At 46.8% G+C, this 7,436-nt stretch overlaps 1 protein-coding gene across 2 annotated transcripts in view; it reads left to right on the top strand.

Moving 5' to 3' along the window:
• The first annotated feature begins 302 nt into the window (after positions 1–302).
• arhgdig (Rho GDP dissociation inhibitor (GDI) gamma) overlaps positions 303–7,436 on the top strand; it is an 82,150-nt gene continuing 75,016 nt past the window's right edge. The window contains exons 1-2 of one of the 2 annotated variants that reach the window (XM_056287365.1): positions 346–407; positions 5,231–5,293. The gene's annotated coding sequence lies outside the window, so the exon portion shown is untranslated. Of the gene's footprint in view, positions 408–5,230; positions 5,294–7,436 lie in introns of both variants that reach the window. The other variant, XM_056287364.1, reaches the window with a different exon arrangement.

Here is a 7,436-nt window from a genome sequence, read left to right as displayed (position 1 = left end):
GAACTACAGCGAGGCAATTGGTGAGTTGATTCCGATATCGATTCACGCTGATTTGCCTTATATGGGCATTTCGTAGCCTAGACTACGCTCAACAAGTCCCCCCCCTCCCTCCACACACACCGGAACGTCATTTACGACCAGCTTTGTCAGCAAACAGACTCATTATCTGATCCCGGGTCAGTGCGCGGCTGCTGCCGTTCACTTCTGTCTGTGCAGAAAACGGATGTGAGAGAAAAACTGGTGTCACTTTCAGAAGTCACGCGGGGGGAGGGGGAGGAGGGGAAGGGGGGAGGTGGGGGAAACAGCCACATTCAGCCCAACTCCTCATCACTGCCCGTTTTGCAGAGCGACGGAGAAGTTGCGAGACTTCCGCTCCCCAGCACACTTCCACACTTCATCTGCACAAGGTAAGGCTCTGATCGATTGATTGATGTATTGATTGATTGATGATTCCTTTACCGGCGTTTATTGTGATGACGATAACGACGCTGATGTGTAAACTAGTTGTTATTAACGTGTCTGGGGGTTTATAGTCCATTACTTTACCCATTCAACTTTTCAGTATGAACTATAACTTCTCCGCTTCAGCCGTGAGTGGAGGCAGGTTTGGTGCCCTGGTCGAGAGGGACACCAGGGACCCGGTCCTGCACGAGCCCAAGCTCGCGTTTGAAAAGATCTTCAGATCTATACCCCGTTTACACTTGGTTTTAAAATGCGTTTTTGTTGTTGTTGTTTTGTTGCGATCGGATCACAAGTGGACAGCAATAAACCCAGGTGTAAACCACCGCCGAAACATTTTGTGACCCCCGGTTACTCAAACCACTTGCCGAGGTGGTCTGGGACGCATCTGACCACATAGCTTTTGTAGTGTAAACGCTGATGCGTCCCTGACAATGACGTAACAGGGAGTCTTCTTCTTCTTCTTCTTCTTCTTCTTCTTCTTCTTCTTCGGAGTAACAAAATCTGATCACGGGCGGTCGGCAGGACGCGTGTGGAGACGTCACAGGCGTGAACGGCGACGCGTCTCGCTGCCCCCTCGTGACCCGATCGCCCGAAACGCGGTTTCAGCACCCGGTGTAAACGGGGTTAGCCCTTAACCCGCGCAGCTGCTTTATGCATGCTCGGATTTAATGGTGTTTGCTTTGAACACGTCTGGTTAAGCCTGGTTCTGGCATTTGAGATGGATATCGGGTCAGACGCCAAGCCTTACAAGGAGACCGGCCAGTCAGACCTGTCTGCACACAGGTTTCTAGTCCTCACCTTGTCGGCCTCCTCAGCCGTGCACCACTTTCTCTGGGAAACTTGTCTTTTTAAGTCGTGACTCCTCACCGTCACCACCGGGCACATGCTGCTGCTGCTTGGGCGTGTTGCGAGAAACGTGTGTTTTTAAAAGGGCGTCTCAACTGTGCAGCTCGTCGACTCGATGCCCATGAAAGGTGCACGATCTGAGATTCTCACCGAATCAGTCGCTTTTCTGGCTCCGTTCAAAACCCTGCAGCACTTGCGTCACACCACACCACTTCCTCTGCCACACGCTTCCTGTTTGTGTGTCTGTGTGTGTCTGTGTGCATGTGGACACGCATTCCTGTGCCCATATGCATGCATGTATGCATGCATGCATGCATACATTCACCTGCACCTTTGCAAGTGTGTGTGGTTCCGTGTAGCTGTTTGCACCTTTGTGTGTGTGTGTGTGTGTGTGTGTGTGTGTGTGTGTGTGTGTGTGTGTGTGTGTGTGTGTGTATTTTACCTGCCATTAGCTGCTTTGGTACACGGGGGGGGGGGGGGATGATATACCCACCCCAGACAGCATCCGGATGTGGGCCACTTCAGGCAGTGATGCGGCACTGATGGCCTTCTTCCGGCCCTGACAAAATGGATGTGAGCCTGAAGTGGTCCACATGTACATTACCAAATATGGCCCAAATGTGCCAAATCACATGTGGGCCTTTTTTTGTGGCAAAGATGCGTTGCTCTGGGCAACATGTGATCTGGATGTGACCCTGAAGTGGCCCCGGGTGGTAAATGGTGAATATGGCCCAAATATCACAACACAAATATGGGCCACCTTTGGCAAATATGCGGCACATGGGGCATTGCTATGGCTTGGTTCTGGCCCAGATCTGGCCAACAGGAGCGGACCGCCCAAGCGCCACCGTTCCACGCGGTATGTGGGCCGGATGAAAGTGTCGGCTGTGGGACGGGTCCGGACCACAGCGGTTTGGCTATCTGGGACCCGCCCACCGCATGGGTTTTGCGTCACTAGGACCGACACTACCCGTTCGGTCCCTCCTGTCTCTGGGGAGACTGACTGTGATGGATACACACTGTACAAATGCCGTCACGTGATATGTACTCACTCCCCGACAGAAGAGAAATGTCCGTCTTATTTACTCATTCATCCTCGGACGACGGTGATTACCGTCCCTGATTACCTTTTGTACATATTCAGCCGCCACTTGACGAACGTTTTGTCAAGTAGGGATGAAATATGTACCTCCCGTGACCTGACGCCTACCTTTACCACGTGGAATAACCGTTATTTCCTGGGCGGATTAATCAGTCAAACCCAGTCTGAGTAAACCCGGCTGGTTATGGATGAGTGCTCTTCAAATGGGCTGGCTTATTCTTTCCAACACAAAGCAGAGATAAATGTCCCCTCACCCCCGCTGTCAGAAAACCATTTAGACACAGATTATACACTCCCGTCATTATGTATAGCTCGCTCACTCACTGTGTGTGTCTGTGTGTGTGTGTGTGTGTGTGTGTGGAGAGAGCGAAAGCAATTACGACAGTTTATATACCTCCCCCCCCACCCCCACCCACCCATTTTAATGGAATAATTTGCAAAATCATTGCAGATAGTACTTGTGGCTCCGTGTATCAGCCTGCACGTGGAATTTGAGCACTGTTGCCACACAATAATTGTTTTTTCCTGAGTCATCAGCAGCACCCATCTGTCTTAATGAAATGATGGAGAATTATGGCAGGGGGCAGACTTACTTGAGACTACCGCTTATGTAACCCCGCTGGTGCTGGGGCGTTTCTACTCGCCCTGGGCCTCTGCGTTGTGTTTCTTTGTGTGTAGTAGGGTATTGTGCAGAGAGAAGAAAGCACCGGACACGGCGGGGGGCAGGGGTGGGGGCGGGGGGGGGGTTCTGAATTGTGGTTGAGACCGGGTGGCATGCTCTTCGCTCACAACAGCTGCTGGTCCACAACCTGCCACCGCGACCTGACCCCGGAGAAGCGGCTGATATGAGATGAGATGACATAAGCTAGATAGCAGACAAGTCAAGTGCTCACTCCTCATCCTGCACCATTTCCACTGAGTGGGCGCTACACTGGTACACTGCAGGCTAGCAAACATTACAGAAAACATTTACGTAGAAATCACAAGCACCCACGTCTCGAAATCACACCAAAATGTCGTTCAACATCTAAATGAACAAACCAGCTGAACAGATGGGACTATGGAATACCTATGTGTGAATGAGAGGGAGGACAGTGGAATGGTGAGGATGTAGGAGTGGAGGTGACGAAGGTGTATGAGTTTAAATACTTGGGGGGTCAACCGTCCAAAGTAAAGGGGAGTGCAGGAGAGAGGTGAAGAAGAGAGTGCAGGCAGGGTGGAGTGGGTGGAGAAGAGCGTCAGGAGTGATTTGTGACAGAAGGGTACCAGCAAGAGTTAAAGGGAAGGTTTACAAGATGGTAGTGAGACCAGCTATGTTATATGGTTTGGAGACAGTGGCACTGATGAAAAGACAGGAGGTGGAGCTGGAGGTGGCAGAGATGAAGATGATAAGATTTTCACTGGGAGTGATGAAGAAGGACAGGATTAGGAACGAGTATATTAGAGGGACAGCTCAGGTTGGACGGTTTGGAGACAAAGCAAGAGAGACAAGATGGAGATGGTTTGGACATGTGTGGAGGAGAGATGCTGGGTATATTGGGAGAAGGATGCCGAATATGGAGCTGCCAGGGAAGAGGAGAAGAGGGTGGCCAAAGAGGAGGTTTATGGATGTGGTGAGGGAGGACATGCAGGTGGCTGGTGTGACAGAGGGAGACGCAGAGGACAGGAAGAGATGGAAACGGATGATCCACTGTGGCGCCCCCTAACGGGAGCAGCAGAAATTAGTAGTAGTAGCAGCAGAACAGATGGACTGGATGAGTGTTTGTAATTTCAATATTTTAGGGGTTTGTGGGCCACAATGCCTACCTTCCGAGGTAGTCAAAATAAACTAAGGAAGGATGGCGTCCCACACGGAGCACATTCAGCATACAGTGTCCCGTAAGGGGGAATAGACAGCGCAATATCGACCTCCAGTGGCCCACCCAGGCTACTGCCCTACACTTGGCTAACGGTTTGAAGTGTGTCACGCTGTTTCATTTGCGACATCAGTTTCTGGATTAATTTTTTATATGTTCAAACTTTAATCTAAAAGCTGTTGAATTAGTTGTGCTTTTTTTTTATTTAGATGTGAAACAACTTGGTTTCTAACTCATTCAGATACCCAGGAAATTGTGTACTTCCGGGTTACTTTATTACGTGTGGAATGTATCGTGTACTTCCGGGTTACTTTATTATGTGTGGAATGTATCGCGTACTTCCGGGTTACTTTATTATATGTGGAATGTATCGTGTACTTCCGGGTTACTTTATGATGTATGGAATGTATAGTGTACTTCCGGGTTACTTTATTACGTGTGGAATGTATCGCGTACTTCCGGGTTACTTTATTATGTGTGGAATGTATCGTGTTCTTCCGGGTTACTTGGGTGCGTACGTCTGTCCGTTACGCACTTACCGGATCGTGTCTGTGGCTCTGTGAGTGTCCTCACTTTATACCGGCGTAGTACTCATTTTTAGCACCCTACACTGAAATGTTCGTGGCATGGAAAAACTATAGTACATTAATGTTTTTGCTGAAGAATCTAATACGGATCGTCTGGACAATATTGGGTAAAAAAAATGGCTTCTTTGCGTGGTTACCATGGAGATAGAGGTTACACGCGCCATATCCGTTTCCGGTCACTTCCGTTGGTTTCCTGAGAACGGTATTTTAATAGATTTACGATGACTACGAAATGCGTTTTCATGGAGAGTAAGTACAAACGATATGTAGTTTTGTTCGTACGCAGCCTTAGTCTCACATTTAATTGTGTGCATTTGAAAATTAATATATTATTTCCTGTCTCCCCCACCGCTGTTAGCCACGCCCTCGTATTCTAGCGCTCGTGTGGTCCACGTGGTTTCGCTTGAGGTAGGATCTCACAGAAACGCGATCGACAAGCCGTAAGTAAGCTGTTCTCTATCACCTTTAACCTGCTCAAACAAGTCGATCTTCATAGAGAAGTTTTGGTGTTTCTGGTGTGTCAGTTTGATCCCCTGGGTTGTCGGTTAGCGAAAAACACGATTCAGACGAGCTAACGTTAGCTCTGTTGAACCGCTGCTATCGCGTCCGTTTCGCAAGGTCGACGTTAAGCTGCCAGTCAGGCAGGATGTGACGTAAATAGTATGTAATGTTAGATAGTTTAAAAACGTACAGTCAGCACTAGACCTACTACCAATTACAGACTTATGACAACGATCCTGTAGCGCTCTGTTCACAACAAAGTCACCCAACAGTTGTCAATCAAAATTTTGACACGGAGTCCATATTGATGACATACATCCCATTCAAAAGTTCTTTTTGTTGTATGCCCCTACTTGTACTAGAGCGGCGTTTCTCAACCGGGGGTCCGCGGACCCCTAGTGGTCCGTGGTGTAATTGCAAGGGGTCCGTGAAAATAAAATATCTTTTAAAAAAAGATCCTATGACATTTATAGAAATAGGATTATTTTACTCAAATGTGACAGACCTTTATCTACCTAAACTATAGAGGGTAACAGGACTTTTTTCTCTAATTACATCTGTTTCACAAGTGTAATTTATTGTATTTTAATAAGAGATCTCGCTCCCGTTTGCATTGTTAAAAGTTACTGCATAAAAATTCTGTTGTTACATATATCTGAAAGTTACTGAATACATATTCTGTCTTGTTACATATATGTGAAAGTTACTGAATACATATTCTGTTTTGTTACATATATCTGAAAGTTACTGCATAAGAATTCTGTTTTGTTAACTATATCTAAGTTACAACTGAAAGCTCTTATTTTTGCCTCAAAGAGTGACTAAATGCTATAATGCAATTTAAAATGCAGTTTCTACTGTTTCTATCAAATTGCAACCCCCCTCCCCCAAGATCAGGTGGAGGGGTCCTCAGGGTAGATCAAAAATACGCAGGGGGTCCAGGACCCCAAAAAGGTTGAGAACCACTGTACTAGAGTATACCTTCTAATGAGGAGGCATGAGACAGAGGAGTATTTCATGTGGGCTGATGTAGTCTTGTCAGACCCCCGGAATCAGCAGAACCATAACACACAAGGTGCACAAGGGAAGCGTGACGGTGACTTGGAAGGGACAGACTTAGATGGCCGACGCATAACACTTTTCAGTCACGTGTGTGAGCCTCGCAGGGCAACCTTGTCTTCTACTGAACACCAGGCAGCTCTGTTTATTGACCTCTAAAAGGGATGACGTCGATTTGGATTGTTCCGTTTCAAATCCATCCAATTTTCTCGTTGTTGGCACAATGTGAATGGGCCTTTTAGATCCTGTTTTTCAATCACTCTGTCCTTAAAAACGTATTTTAAGTAGTCGTGACACACAGCACAGCCATTATTTCTAATTAGAATTTAATATACAGCTGCTTGCAAATGTATTTAACCCCCTTGAACGTCATCCCCATTTTCTGGATTATAAAAGATACACATCCTGAACAATATTATTTTTGTGAACCCATAAACTCATAAGAGCATGTTCCCAAAGCCAAAATATGCTGTTTCGCTGAATTTTTTTAATGAATTAAAAACTAAAATATAGTGCGTGCATAAGTATTCATCTGTTTGTGCTCTGAAAGCTCAAGGTTTACACAAATTAAAAATTATTCCTAGAACATACTCCGGTACACACAATAGGATATAATTAGGGCGCACCTATTAAGTAACGTCTCGTTTATGGGTATAAAAAGCACTCTATGTAAAGGTCATTAGCCGGGCGTGAACGCTGAGAAAATGAAGACAAAGGAGCATAATACTGAAGTAAGAGACAAAGTGATTAAAATGCAGAAAGGGATACAAAACAATACCCAAGTGTTTGGATGTCCCACGGGACACTGTTGGATCCATTGTCAGAAAGTGGAAGCTGTGGGCGTCCGGGTGGCACGGCGGTCTATTTCGTTGCCTACCAACAGGTGGATCGCCGGTTTGAATCCCCTTGTTAAACTCCGGCTTGGTCGCGCGTCCCTACAGGCACAATTGACCAGAGAAATATTGGAAGTTAACCTGTTGCAGTCTGCCATAAAACTGAAGCTTGGGAGAAGGTTCACCTTCC

This window comes from Lampris incognitus, chromosome 10 (genome assembly GCF_029633865.1).
Source record: "Lampris incognitus isolate fLamInc1 chromosome 10, fLamInc1.hap2, whole genome shotgun sequence".
Classification (NCBI taxonomy): domain Eukaryota; kingdom Metazoa; phylum Chordata; class Actinopteri; order Lampriformes; family Lampridae; genus Lampris; species Lampris incognitus.
Note: the sequence above shows the minus strand (reverse complement) of the source record. Positions and strands in the feature narration are given on the sequence as shown.